The sequence below is a fragment of the Gavialis gangeticus genome, unplaced genomic scaffold (assembly GCF_001723915.1).
Source record: "Gavialis gangeticus isolate Ggan-Ray unplaced genomic scaffold, GavGan_comp1, whole genome shotgun sequence".
Lineage (NCBI taxonomy): Eukaryota > Metazoa > Chordata > Crocodylia > Gavialidae > Gavialis > Gavialis gangeticus.
In genome coordinates this window covers 164641742-164655903 of record NW_017729022.1, presented here as the reverse complement: position 1 = coordinate 164655903, position 14162 = coordinate 164641742, and positions in this window count along the sequence as shown.

Below are 14162 nucleotides of genomic sequence, written 5' to 3'. Positions count from 1 at the left end.
CAGGCAATGATCACTGTCGCCCAGGTGGTCAAGCACCCACAGGTGGTCAAGCACCTTTTACCCCTTTGATGACAAGACACTGCTAAAACACAACGTACGCAGTGGCAATTCTTTCTTTTTTCCAATGGTACGACAAATATCACTTATTTTCTTCCCCAAAAGTAAATGGATGCAAGGGTAATATGAAGTTCAACTGTTCCATTGGCCAAGATCCTTGTCTGTCTACTAGGGATCCAAGACTTAGCAACCACTTGCCAAAAATTCATTTTTTTCCATGAGAGGGTGCTTCAATTTCACCCATATTTCTCCTGTTCCTTCATGTTGGGATACAGCTTGATCACATGTCTACCTGAACTAGCATATCTAACAGCAGCATTGACACTAAGTGCAATAAAGCACACTACAGCAAAAGACTACCTTCTTTTTGTCCAATAGCTTAGTTACTCCATTTGCTCATTCCATAGAAAACCTGGGCTTTAGGTCCAGGCAGCCAGAGTTCCCTCCCACTAGGCCACTGTCTAATCATAAACAGCACAGGGAGGAGAAGCCAGAAAGACAATGCTCCCTCCCACTCTCCCAAAAGAGAGCCCTCCTCACTAGATCACAGGATTACACTCTGTCTTGCATGACTCCCTTTTGGTCCCACAAATCTTTCATTTTGACTGCTCAACGGGCCAGTTCCAACAAGAGAAATGGAAAATGCCCTCAGCCTTGCCTACCCTGGGCTGGTTAGGGCACATTTCTGGGAAGGAGAAGATCAGGTTCAAATTGTCATGGCTCAGTGGGAGCTAGAATCTAGAATCCAAGTCCCCAGCTCCTGGGGTTATATCCAAATTCCCTGTAAAAAGGCACAGCTGAAGACTTCTCAGGAGTCTTGGCTACAGGTTTTTCTGGAGTCTTGTCTGCTTTTTGAAAGAAAGTGTTCAAGGAAGTTTGGACAGATGTTCTCTAGGGAGATGGGTGATGCAGCGAACTTGGCATCACATTCGATCAAGCGTCATGAAGCTGAAACTGACATCAGAAAATTGAAACAGGGTGTCAATTTAAAAACATTGTAAGGGCAAAAAGTTGTAACTCAAAATGTTTTAAGTCAAGGACTGCCTCTACAGACATTCAGTTTCTACTAAGAGAACTGCCACTCTCCCAGTAGAAATCATAAGTGTACATTCCAGGCCACCCACCCCTTCTATAGAACAGGAGGGGAGGGGAAGAGAGGAGCAGGCAGCTGCCTCCTGCTTGCTTCTCACTCTGAAGTCCCCACTGTGAGAAGCAGGCAGGGGGCTTTGCACCAGCACATCTTCCTGAGCACTATAATGGGCTGACTAGAGTAGCCCAAACTTTCCCCAGACTGGGATCACCCCAGTTTCAAGAAGGAGGAAGAAGCAGGGGAGAGGAAGTGGTTGCAAACTGAACATCTGTATTTCTCCCTCTCCCAGAATTGTTTCTAGCAGTAGAAATGTTCCACCACTAGAAATGCATGTTTGTATGAGGCCTTAGATGCCTAAAAAGCACCAAAGCAATAATTAGATGTCTTAGGGGTAGAATAGGATCTAAGCTTTCAAGTTAACTTTAACTACTGATGAATCGTGTGATTTGTTGCAATGCTGTTTGGATTGCAGGAGTAGTGCCCAGATTGTATTGTGTAGACACAAACTATATGCAATTAGTAAGAGCAGTTAAATGCTGAGACTAGACAAACTGAATCAGAGTTCTGGAAAAAAATAAGTTTTGGCACAGGCAGCAGAGGTCTCCTTAGTGTCTCCAACATCAGTAGAAGCCCAAGTACACATCTAGAATAAAGAAAATTCTCCATTGTACATGTTTCTTATATGATCTTCTGATTTCAGATGGAAGTGCCAAGAAAGTTTAATTAATTTCTCTCACAATAAAATACAGAAAGATTTTACCTGATGGATTTAAAAAAAAAGTGCTTCCAAATTATCTCATTTAGATTTAATTCTAATGTAATTTACATCATCTTATAATTAGTAAAGTGCCATATTTCCTAAGATGAAATGGTGTCCTGAAGCCTTGTCACAGGCCAGCTGGGCACTGTGGGTATATCAATTTAGTTGCAGGCTACTGAAACTTATATTAGCTACTGGGCTTTTTTGGTTTGGGATCGAGGAGGTGATGTTGGGAGGAAAACAATGACAAGTTTCACTTATAAAAAAGAATGAATTTTACTTATAACAGCAAAAGATATAGTTTGTACATATGACAGTTACTAAAAAGATTAAGTTAATAAACAGGTAACATAACACTACAAGTTAAAATTGGCAGTGATGATAAAAACAGACAGAGAAATCAACCAAGAGTTCCCACTTGGTTAGCAACTTATCGATAGTTTATCAGTCTGGTACACGTCAAGTTGATTCAGTGAAGTTAGGCGTCTCTGATCCACACTGTCAGAGGGAAAACCGGGGAAAGAACTTTCAGTCAGGATCTGGTCCTCACTCACACAGGGAGTAAGAGATCCGTGGGGCCATGGGACAGCAATGACCATTCTGTTCCATTCTTCCTGTTGGTTACTTAATGTGCGTGTTCTTTTATATCTTGTCTATGCTAATCTGTTGGCTTTCTAGCCACTTATAATCTTGTTCTATAGCTGTTATCTTATGGGGTTAAAAGGTGTTAGAAATTATTATAAGTTACTGCCTAAGCTTGGGTTTACTTAATAAGCACATCACACTACAACACTTTGGGGTCTGAGATTAACATGTTCCCACTCAAGTTCAACTCACTATGTTAATTATACCTTGTGGTTAGAGCCGTTAATTTTGCTGACTTTAAGCGAAAAATTATTAAATCAGCTAGATTTGCAGTTTTATTCTTTAGTTCTGCTTTTTTAAAACTCATGCTGTCTCAAGACTAGTGCAAACAGCTATATATAATTCTTACGGGTTATACTCCAGACAGACAGGAAACAGTTTCATCAGCTCTACTTCAGATATCTTCAAAAAGCATTTTATTTTGCTATAAGTTGCTCATTAACCCTTTTGGTTCTGGCCATTACAAACCCTCATTTGCCTTTTTTTGGCATCTGTTTAAACAGATCAGTCACTCTTAAGAATAGAGAGCTGTGGGATACAAGTTGTATTTCCAAAAAGAAATGAATAGTGCAAAACATTCTACTCGTTGGATGTCCATTCGGCTGGTACTCTTATTGTGTGTATGCCAGGCAGCCAGAATGTCTGAGCTACAATTCATTAGGACTGATGAACCCAGGATGAAAAAGATTCCATCTGGTTAGGAGTTCTGTGAGATTCCAGGTGCAAGACTCAAAATGAAATACTCCCACGTTCTTCTGTTTTATCATTGATGAGCTGAATAATGGCCTATGACTTCCTTCCTGTTTGGAACATTTCTGATAAAGCATTCGTGTCTTAGCCCTGGTAAGCTAAACACCATAAGGTCCTGGATTAAATTCTCTCCCCAGTGAGACAAGTATTGATATTACACATTTTTAATGCATTCCCTAACAGAAGCAGTGGCAACTTTTATATAACATGAAGGCCCTGAGAAGCACTAAGGCACTGCTGTGAAAGTTGTTCAATTTTGGGATGGAGGGTAGGGCAGAGGGAGCCTGACACAGGTTTTCACACATTCTAGAGCTTTATATCTTCCTTTGTAAACAAAAGGTAAATCATCACTACCCAGGATATTGGAGAAAAGGTGGATTATTATGAATTAATGAAATAGGCCCCCTGCATCTTTGGACAATAAAACTTCAAAGGAACAATGCAGAGGCAGCTATTTCATATAAGTAGACTTATCCATGAATAGGCTACTTAGAAATACTCAGCTTAATTTTAAAAAATCTAACAGATTTTATTTTACTGAAGTAAGCTGGAAGTATTAGGCCCAAGTTTGGCAAGCATTTAAGCATGTTTAAGTGCAGTTTAAGTCTTTTTTTATTCATTTGTATTGAAACATAAGCTTAAAGCCATTGCTGAATAAATATGTTTTGGTAATATTTCATACCTTTTTCAATATTAATATTCCACCAAAGGCTTTACTTTGGTAAACTTCTAATTAACAGGACATCAAGATTTCTGTATTAATGGCTAGGTACAGACGTTCAAAAATCCTGAGGTGGAATGGATCTAAGTTATATGGTTTTCTGTACGTTTAGATTGGTAGTGAATAGAACACACATTCACCCTTGCGGGGGAGGGGAAGGGGAGAGCAAACCTTAAACCATGCTCCACCATTTTTAAAGCAGTCTGTGTGCACCAAACGTCTGTTCTGTTATGGATATAAGCTGGTTTTCGATCACTTATACCAGTAAAAGTGTAATGTATGTACCTCGTCATAGTGTCCACTGACTCACAGTATAAACACAGGCAAGTTCCTTAACTTTTCTATAGTTAAAGTCCATCAGATCTAACATTATTTAAATAGTATTGGGTGGAACTTCTACTGTGAATCACTGGGCATGCCTACATGAGATGCCTAATGTGCAGTAGCCTAAATAACACCATGCAGTAGTGCATCACAGCACGGACAGGGCCAATATGTTACTGTACAGTATTATTAGGCTACTGAACAGCAGTGTCACTAAAAAAGCATTTGCTGGCGCTATTGCTCAATAACTTTAGTTACTGTGCTTTTAGTTAGTACTTCATCAAGCTAGTACTAAATTAACTGTGCAGTAACTACTACGTATTAATGAATGTGTAGACATGCCCACTGTGAGCTTATGTGTTCTCTTTCTGTTTATATTGCATATTGCTCTGTAATTATTTGAAAGAAATCAAGTATCATGATGTTAAGTAAGCTAATGAAGAGGCTCTCTTGAACCAAATCTGAAGTTCCTTATTCATTTTTCGCTGGTGACAGCAGCGGCAGTCCCTCAGAGTCAAGGATGACATCGGTCAGGCTTACTGGGTCCTCAGGTGATGGAGGAGCCCAATTCTGGATACACACATTCTTCAGCAACGGGGGCATGTTTTTGCATGGGGGAGTGTAATTCACAGCTCTAGGTTGGTCTCCTTCTCCTTCCTCCACCGCCACTGTTCCACGTCAGTATTGAGTCATTGGGCCTTGAAGTAGTGAATGCCTTGGTGGACCAGGTGGCGCCACACTGAACAGTCAGCAGCTTGCTCCTCCCAGCCATTGGTGTCAGTGCCTCTGTGCTTGAGGACAAACTTGAGTGTGTCTTTGTATCATTTCCTTTGGCCTCCCTTTGAGCATTGGCCAATGGAGAGCTGGAAAAAGAGAATCCAGTGAGGGAGGCAGTTCTTGGACATCCAGATGCAGTGGCCCATCCATCAGAGTAGATTTCTCAAGAGCAAGACTTTGATGCTGGTGGATGCAGCTTTGTGAAGGATGCTCACATTGGTCTAGTGGTCCTCCCTTTTGATCCCCAGGATTCAACACAAACACCACTGGTGATAGGTCTCGAAGGTCTTAATGTGGCATTGGTAAATGGCCCAGGTTTCACTGCAGTAGAAGAGGGTGGTCAGTACAACAGCCTTGAAACCAGGACCTTCATCGACTTCCAAAGGTCTCTGTTTTTGAAGACAAGGTGCCACAGCTTGAAGAAAGTGGCACCGGTGCAGTTGACCCAGGCTTCTTCATCGATGGTAGCCCATTGAGAGAGGTGGCTGCCAAGATACAGAAAATGCTCCACTTACTCTAGAGCCTCCATGTCTATGTAGATAGCGAGAGAAATCTGAAGTTCCTTATTCATTTTAAACTCCTCTTTAACTCAGCAAAATTTTCATTGAATTTGCTACCCGCTCTTTTTTTAACCAATCAGAAAACTGTAAGTCAAATTGTAATGAAAGGATGTTTTTACAAGTCTGTCTTCTGCCATTAACAGCAATATTTTAAAAGTGCATTACAGATAAAGTGTATAGAATTCATTTTTGTAGTGCAAGCTTTCAGTTTATGATGGAAACAGACATTCATAAAGGTTTTCCAAATAATTATTCTTCTACTTTCTAATTGGTTTGTTTCATTTTGCCTTGACTCATTTTCCATGACTGCCTACCCTCAAGTATTATTATTTTTTAAATGCTCGTTTCTTAATTACTATAATTGTAATGCCATTTGACAATGAATTAATTTACTATCATAAATAATCAGGATTTAAAAGTATGAAAATAAACAAGAAGACATCAGTTCCTTTTAATGACAACAAGAGCAAATCCATTTATATGCCTTGGTATTGCCAATAACTAGTTGGAGTATATCGTATTTCAATTGTACACCAGTGTGTGTATGTATATATTTATCTATCACTATTTTGGCTAGTATGTATATGTATATTGGCATGTGTGTGTGTGTGCATGCGCGTGTGTGAGGCTACACACACACACACACACACACACACACACACACACACATTTTGTAACTGTATCATGCATATTGAAAATAGGGCATCAAAAAGACTTTAAATTTGCTGGTCATGGGATTATCAGAGGGACATGAAGCTTTTGATTTTTTTTTTTAAACACGTTCACTGCTGCCAACTTTGTACCAGATTGTGAGTGAGAGTCTAGAGAAAGGCTTTTGCAACAGATTAATTCATGGAAACAAATGATACATATATAAATGACTTCATGAAAAAGTTAAATTCTGAATCCTTAAGTGTTAACATTCACACTGAAAGCCTGATGCTAAATAAACACACACCTTTATCTCAAGGAATATCCATCCATTGAAAATTAGCCAACACTCATATATCAAAATGTGAATATCAAAGCCGGAGTGAAGTACTTATGACCAGGGATCCGGGTTTTCCATTTCCCGTGGGAAAACGGAGAAAACCATGGATTTCCCACTTTATCAGAGAAAACATGAATTTCTTCTTTTAGCAGAGAAGACCACGGATCTCCCACTTTTGCAAAGAGCTCTGCAAGCTGGTTGAGCTCCAGTCTGCAAGAGCTGTTTGCAAACAGGGTGGGAAACCCCCAGCCCTGCCTGGAAGGGAAAGGGAGGGGAATGGGCAGGGCCTGAGGTTCTCATTCAGCCACAGGTTGGGGATCAGCTCAGCCTCACTCTTGGCTCCTGGAGCGTGTGAGGTACGTGAGGCTTGCAGAAGGCTGGGGGACCCTCTGGCTGGGCTGTGGGGTCACAGGTAATGACTGGGGGGCACCAGAAGGGCTGGGGGGGAGCCAGGAGCTGGCTGCAGCCCTGCCCGAGCAGGCGGCAGCAGTGCAGAAGCCAGCTCCATGCTGCTTCTGCTGCAGCTGCCTGCTGTTGGGGGAAGGGAGCTTCAGACTTGGGTCTCTGGCCCCATAGCCCTGATAGCTGGGGTCCCCCTCCAGCAGGGCTGGGGGGCAAGGGCTGTGGTTGGGGGCAAGAGCAATGAGTAGGGTGGGGGACCTGTTGTGGGGGCAGTGAAGGGCACCAGCAGGGCTGGGGAAGGCTTTGGTGGTGAGTGAGGGTACCAGCAGGGCTGGGGAAGGCTTTGGTGGTGAGTGAGGGTACCAGCAGGGCTGGGGGAGGCTTTGGGGGGGGTGAGGGGCACCAACAGGGCTCGGGATCAGCTGCGGGGGGCTTTAAATTTTAATATCACATTTTGGGGGGTTTATCAGAGAATTTGCGATTTTTTGTCAGAGAAAACCAGGATCCCTGTTTGTTACCAACTGACAGGCCTTTTTTTAATGTCTACCTTTAAACATTCTAGCCATTGAAAAACAACTTGCAAACAGAGAAAATGTTGAATTCATTCAACCAATTATTCGCTACAAGTTACTGGCTTTACAGCAGGGCATGGTCTTCACGTAAGAATATAAGTACTTTTGGTAAGAAGCCTTTTAACTGCCCTGTACTGATTTTTCACAAGGGGGAAAGTATAGATTGTAACTAAAGCATGTTTAGAAAAATTAGGACGCACCAGATTGATATTTTTCACTCACTTGGGGTGACTTTGACTTGCCAACTGAGAGGCTGATCCTGCAAAAGTTTGTGCATCTGGTTAATCATATTAGTATAGTAATCCCATTAAAACCAGTTGGAGCCACTTCTGTTAGTAAAGTTAATCATGTGTCAAGAGCTTGTGGGATTGATGCCTGAATTCCTGTTCATTGTGTGAACAATATCAGAATGTGGCCCAAAAGGGACAGTCATTAATGGGCTTCAGGCTAACCTCCTGGCTTATAGACTTTACTACTCATATTGCCTGGTGCAGAGTGTGTTCAAGAACTGCACGTTGTTCTGTAGAAACCACTAGACCAAAGGCCACTGCAGCACAAAGCTTTTAAATAAGAGTATGTGAAATCAGTCTACAAGAGATACAACAGGGAAAGCACAGTTGTCTGGCAACCAAACCATCTGAAAACTGCAGAACAAGATGGATTCTCTTGCTAAAGGAACTTGTACACATGACAGGGTTTTAGTCTTCAGAGTTTTATTTTATGTACCCTAAATTAAAACAGTGGGTTTTTAATTGAAACCCACCATTTCAATTGTTCCATCACGTTATGGCAAGGGACCTTTTTCTTTTTTGTCAGAGCCAGCCCATGGCTACAGGGAGCCCTGGTCTTTCCCTCCATGGTGGCAGTGCCCCCCAGGGCCACCTAGGCAGGCTGGTAGTGATCCAGCTGCTGCTCCTGCTTGGAGGCAGCACCTGATCTGATCCAACTGTTCTCCAAGCCTTCCTGGGGAGCAGCACCTGGCAGGCTTCCAGTCGGTGCACTTGGGGAGCAGTTGAATCAGGCTGGGTGCTGCCTCTGAGCTGGGGCAACACCCAGCCCACTAGCACCCCAGCCTGCCAGCCCCAGGGTGGTGCTGTTACTACAGAGGGAAGGACTGGGGCTCTCTGTAGCTCAGGGGCTACTCAGCCCACTGGAAGCTTACCCCTGGCTACAGGAGAGATGGGCAGGCTCCACCAAAAAAAGAAAAGGACTGGGCCCCTGGCCACTTCTTCCTTCAGCAGGCACCTGCTGAAGGCACAAGTGGTGAGGGGCCTGATCTATTTTTTCTTCAGAGCCTGCCAGCCTCTTCCTCAGCTGGGGGGGTGAGCTGACAAGTTACAAGTTGTAATGTAGTAAATTAAATTACATCTGTATGTAGTTTAGTTTAATATAATCATAGAATTGTAGAACCAGAAGGGACCTGTAAGATCATCAAGTCCAGTCCCCTGCCTTGAGCAGGAAGATATTGGGCTCAGACAGGATCAACAAGGTGCCTGTCCAGCCTCCTCTTGAACACCACTAAGGATGGTGACTGCACCACCTTTGCTGGGAGTGTGCTCCAGATTCTGCAGACTGTTACACAGAAGAATTTCTTCCTTATATTTAGCCTAAATTTATCCTCTACAAGCTTATACCCATTGGTCCTTGTCCTTACTTGAGGTGCCTTTCTGAAGAGTTGCTCACCTAGATCTTACTGTTCACCCCTGATGTACATGTAGGTGGCTAGCAAGTCACCTCTCAGCCTTCTTTTACTCAGACTCAACAGGCTCAATTCCCGGAGTCTGTCCTCATAGGGCCTATCCTCCATGCCCTTGACCATGCAGGTGGCCCTTCTTTGTACCCTCTCAAACTTATCCATGTCCTTCTTGAAGTGCGGTGCCCAGAACTGGACACAGTACTCCACCTAAGGCCTCACCAGTGCTGAATAGAGAGGGAGGAGCACTATCCTGGATCTACTGGCCACACACCAGCTGATGCATGCCAGAGTCTTATTTGCTTTCCTGGTGACCTCACTGCAACAATGCAAACTATCTAAAACCCCCAGAACTGGTGTACACGTTATGTGTGATGCCATTATGCCACACAAACGGTATTTTCATCACGTATACATTGTGATGGCTGTCATGTGTAAAAGTGGTAGCATAGAATGCAACCTATTAAAACGGTGAGTTTTTAATTGAAATGGTGGGTTTTATTTTTCCATCACTGTATATATATTATATATATTATTGTTCTGGTGGCCTCAGGTGCCTCCTGAAGGCAGAGACATTGAGGGGCCCAATCCTTGGTTTGTTTGGTTTTTTTGGTGGAGCCTGCCCACCTCTACTGTGGCTGGAGGTGATGGTGGGGGGCATTAATCTGTGCCATTTATCTGCCATCTTACCCTCCGGCCATGGGAGAGATGTGCAGTCTCTACAGAAAAAAAGAATCAGACCTCTCACTTCTTCAGCAGGCTCCTGCCACTGGCAGAATGCCTGGGGCCACCCAGGAATGGGCTGGCTTGCCCCTGATGCAGAGCAGGGAGATGGCAGGAGGGCAACTGGGTGTGCAGCTGGAGAAGGCGGCAGAAATGGTGCATGGGATGAGGGGCCACCCTGGTGGGCTGCTAGCTTTCCCAAGCCCACCCAGGCTTCCAGTGCCTCATGCACCATCCTCCCCACTTTCTCTAGCCACCAGCACACCCAGCTACCCTCCTGCTGCCTCCTGCACTGCCCCAGGGGCAAGCCAGTGCATTCCAGGAAAGGTCCAGGTGTCCTGCTGGCCACAGGAGCCTGCGGAAAGCAGAAGCGGCAAAGGGCCCAATACTGTTTTTCTGCAGAGCCTGTCTGCCTCTCCCACAGCTGGGGGTGACTAATTTAGCAGTGCTATACTTGGTTTAACGTGCAATGCATGTGCTTTGTGGCACCACAAATAGGTTTGTGATGGCACAAACCACATGCGCCTACACATCTGGATCTGGCCTTCGAGAGCAAGAAGTCTCCTTGCCTTTTCCTGAGCTATGAGATAGCACAGGCAGTACAGTAATAAGTCATATAAAGTAGAACTTAGAGTGGACACTACTTTACATGTGCCAGCTCAAAGGGATTGAGACACATCCCTGACCTCTCTGGGCTATGGTACACCAGCTCTTTCAATTGGAGGGTGCCATTCCTAATTTCCTCTTAAGAACAAAGGAGATACGATGCTGGCTGCATGAGAGTAAGCCAGTCAAGACTTCTGCCTTTCTCCCCCATTCCCTATTGTACCTGTATACCACAGGTCTGGGTTGTGCTCATCTATTAATAAAACCTGCATCTTTTCCTAGTATAATTTGCTCTTGTTGAAAATAATTGAAACAAAAATAAAAGGAAATTACTAGATGTATATAATGAAGTAATTTATTATGATTGATTGTGTGGCACATCTTATTATACATTTTAACAACTTTGGTAATTACAAGAACAAAGCTAAGTCATCCCTAGCCAGGCAGAAGCACGTATAATATGAAACATAAAAATAGTTACAATTGTAGCAGCTGGTAGTCTCCAATTTTCTAAATACACATTGGAAATTGTATTAGCCAAGATAAGAGAAAGGAAAATCTCTTTTGTTTTTAAAATGGCAGAAACATAATCAGATTTATGAGACCAAATGGTTTCAGTAGAAGAAACACTGTGCAATACGTGAGGAGAGAAAGGAAAAAACAGTTTTATTAACTGTACCTCATAACTCAGTAAGCAGCAGAAAAGCCACAGGGACTGTATTCTTTGCTGTGAATCTGATTATTATTATTTTTATTAACACTTCAATTTGAATTTAGATCTCTAAGGTTATATACCTACACTTGGGAGATCTAAAATGAAGCTAGGGTTTAACCAAGTCTCATAACAGCTAGTTCTGCTTTCACTAACACTGGCAAGAGGAGTTCTACATCCCATGTTTGAATGTAAAAATGAGATATTAATTGTATACCAAACATCTTTCCTCCATTGCTTTTCTGGATAGCCAAACTGTTCTTTTCCTTACCTGTTGTTTTTTTTTTAATCCTTTCTTGTTACTCTATGTCAGAGAAGAAAATAAATAATTCCTATACAAAAAGTGAAAAGGTTGTATCTCACAAGAGAAAACACACTTTTGATGTATACTGCTGAATTTCAGATTCTTGCTAGAACTTGCAAGGCTAATAAATCTTAATGTCACTAGAGAGTCAGTCTGGAAATAATACTGACACTAAATATGTTTTATGTGTAGCCTATGTTTAGCATAGGCTAAATGGCCCTAAGTAATGATTATGCCAAGCCAAATATGACGTAGATTATTAAGGATTGTCTGGTATTCAGAGCGCTCCCTTTGATGTAAACATGCAACATAGCTTGTTACAATATATAAGGCCAAACACATGCAGCCTCATTTTGTTAAGTATAATTTGTGCCCTCAGTAATTGAACCTTCATTTTTGCTTCTAGCTACTGAACTGAGAGTTTAAATCACAATGCTAAGTTCTGTCTCTCCAATCAAATCATTTCATTCAGTACTGCCAATTTACCTTACTTGTACTTTGTTACTTGGCCTTCCCATGACTTTGAATCCATTAACACTGATGACTACTTGTCTGCTGTTAGCCCTCTCCTTCTTACCTCTCTTCTCCCTTTTCTCCATTTAGATGGTTGTTGGTACTGTAACAGGGGGGCATCTCGCAGCTGGTCCAATCCTTGGCCTGACTACCTGTCTAGGGCAGTCTGCCCACCTGCCTTGCCACACTGTTGAAGTTGGGTGAGTAGGAAGGGCCAGGAGGGAGACTCCTGCTAGGCACGCACTAAGCCATAAACAATCAGCAACTCCTACGATGATGTCAACATGGAGTGCTGCCAGGGCCCCTGCCTGGGGGGCGCAGCCTACCCTGGGCTTGTCTGAGGTCTCCACCCAGACAGAGCCCATGGGAGGGCTGGTGTCCCCCCACCCCTTGGACTGTGGGAGTTGCCCAGCAATGCCAGGGGGGGCAGGGATTCGGGACCCCCACACTTGTCCTGCAGGCACCTGCCTTAGAGCCCTGGAGGTGCAGGCCAGGGAGCTCCAGGAGGAGGTTAGTAGGCTGAGGGGAATCAGGGAGGTGGAGGATGAAACTGACAGCTATTTCCTTTCCCTGCAGGGCCACACACCCAAGGAAGAAGCACCTCGGGAAGTGCCCTCCCCTGCAGAGTGGCAGACACTCACCTCCAGAACCAGGGCTGCTTGTAACACAGCAGTACCAGTTCCTCCAGTCCAGCTGGAGAACAGGTACGAGGCCCTGGCAACTCTGGAGGAGAAGGAAGGAGAGGAGGCAACCGGAGAGGAGGCAACTCCACATTCTCCACGATCCAAGCAGGCCAAACGAGCCAAGCAGTCCCAGAGGAAAAAGCGTCAAGTGATCATCATAGGCGACTCAATCCTGAGAGGTACAGAAAGCCCCATCTGTTGGCAGGACCCCTCGACACGCAAGGTCTACTGCCTACCTGGAGCAAAGATTCAGGACGTGAAGGGGATGATACAGGCCGTGATCCAGCCCACCGATTACTACTCCATGGTTCTAGTCCATGCGGGTACCAATGATGCGGCCAGGAGAAGCCCTAATCACCTGATGGTGGACTACCACGCTCTGGGGGGCGTGCTGAAGGAGATAGGCGCACAGGTGGTTTTCTCTTCTGTCTTACCAGTGCAGGACCTCCATCTAACCCAGGAGGTGCACAGGAGGAGACGCCTTGTTGGACCTTGTGCTGGCCACCGGCAATGACCTGGTGAGGGGGCTGCAAGTGCTCAACCACCTGGGTGACAGCGATCATCGCCTGCTGGAATTCACCATCCAGCGCAAGGTGGCAAAGGCCTACACCAAGGCAGCAACCCTAGATTTAAGGAGGGTGGACTTCAATGAGCTAAGGAGAATAGTCAAGAAAGCACTGAGGTCCCAGAGGGGAGGATAGCCAGGTGTCCAAGGAGAAGATCCTCCAAGCCCAACGGGAGGCAATCCCAACGTGGATCAAAGCGGGCAGGAGGATGCAAAAGCCCCCATGGAAAAGCATCCAGGAATGTCTCCTAGCTAAAAGGGAGGTGTACACCCAATGGAAAGGAGGGGCCATCACCAGGGAGGATTATATTGCGGTTGCTCGGGGATGCAGGGGGGCAGTCAGGAAGGCCAAGGCGGAGATGGAACTGTGACTAGCTTCCCGGATCAAGGACAACAAGAAGTCCTTTTTTAAATACATAGGGGGCAAAAAGAAGGTTCCGGGTAACATAAGGCCCCTGCAGGACACACTAGGAAATTTGGTCGTCACACCAGACGAAAAAGCTAACATATTTAACCATTTCTTTGCCTCCATTTTCCTGAACAGGGACCACAACAGCCACCCCCCGGGCCCTCCTTAGACCCAAGGGGAGGAGCACCTAGGCCAAGGGTTAGTGAGGAACTAGTCAGGGAACTTCTGGAGGGACTGGATGTATTCAAATCAGCTGGTCTGGACAATCTCCACCCTAAAGTACTGAGGGAATTAGCTGAGGTCAT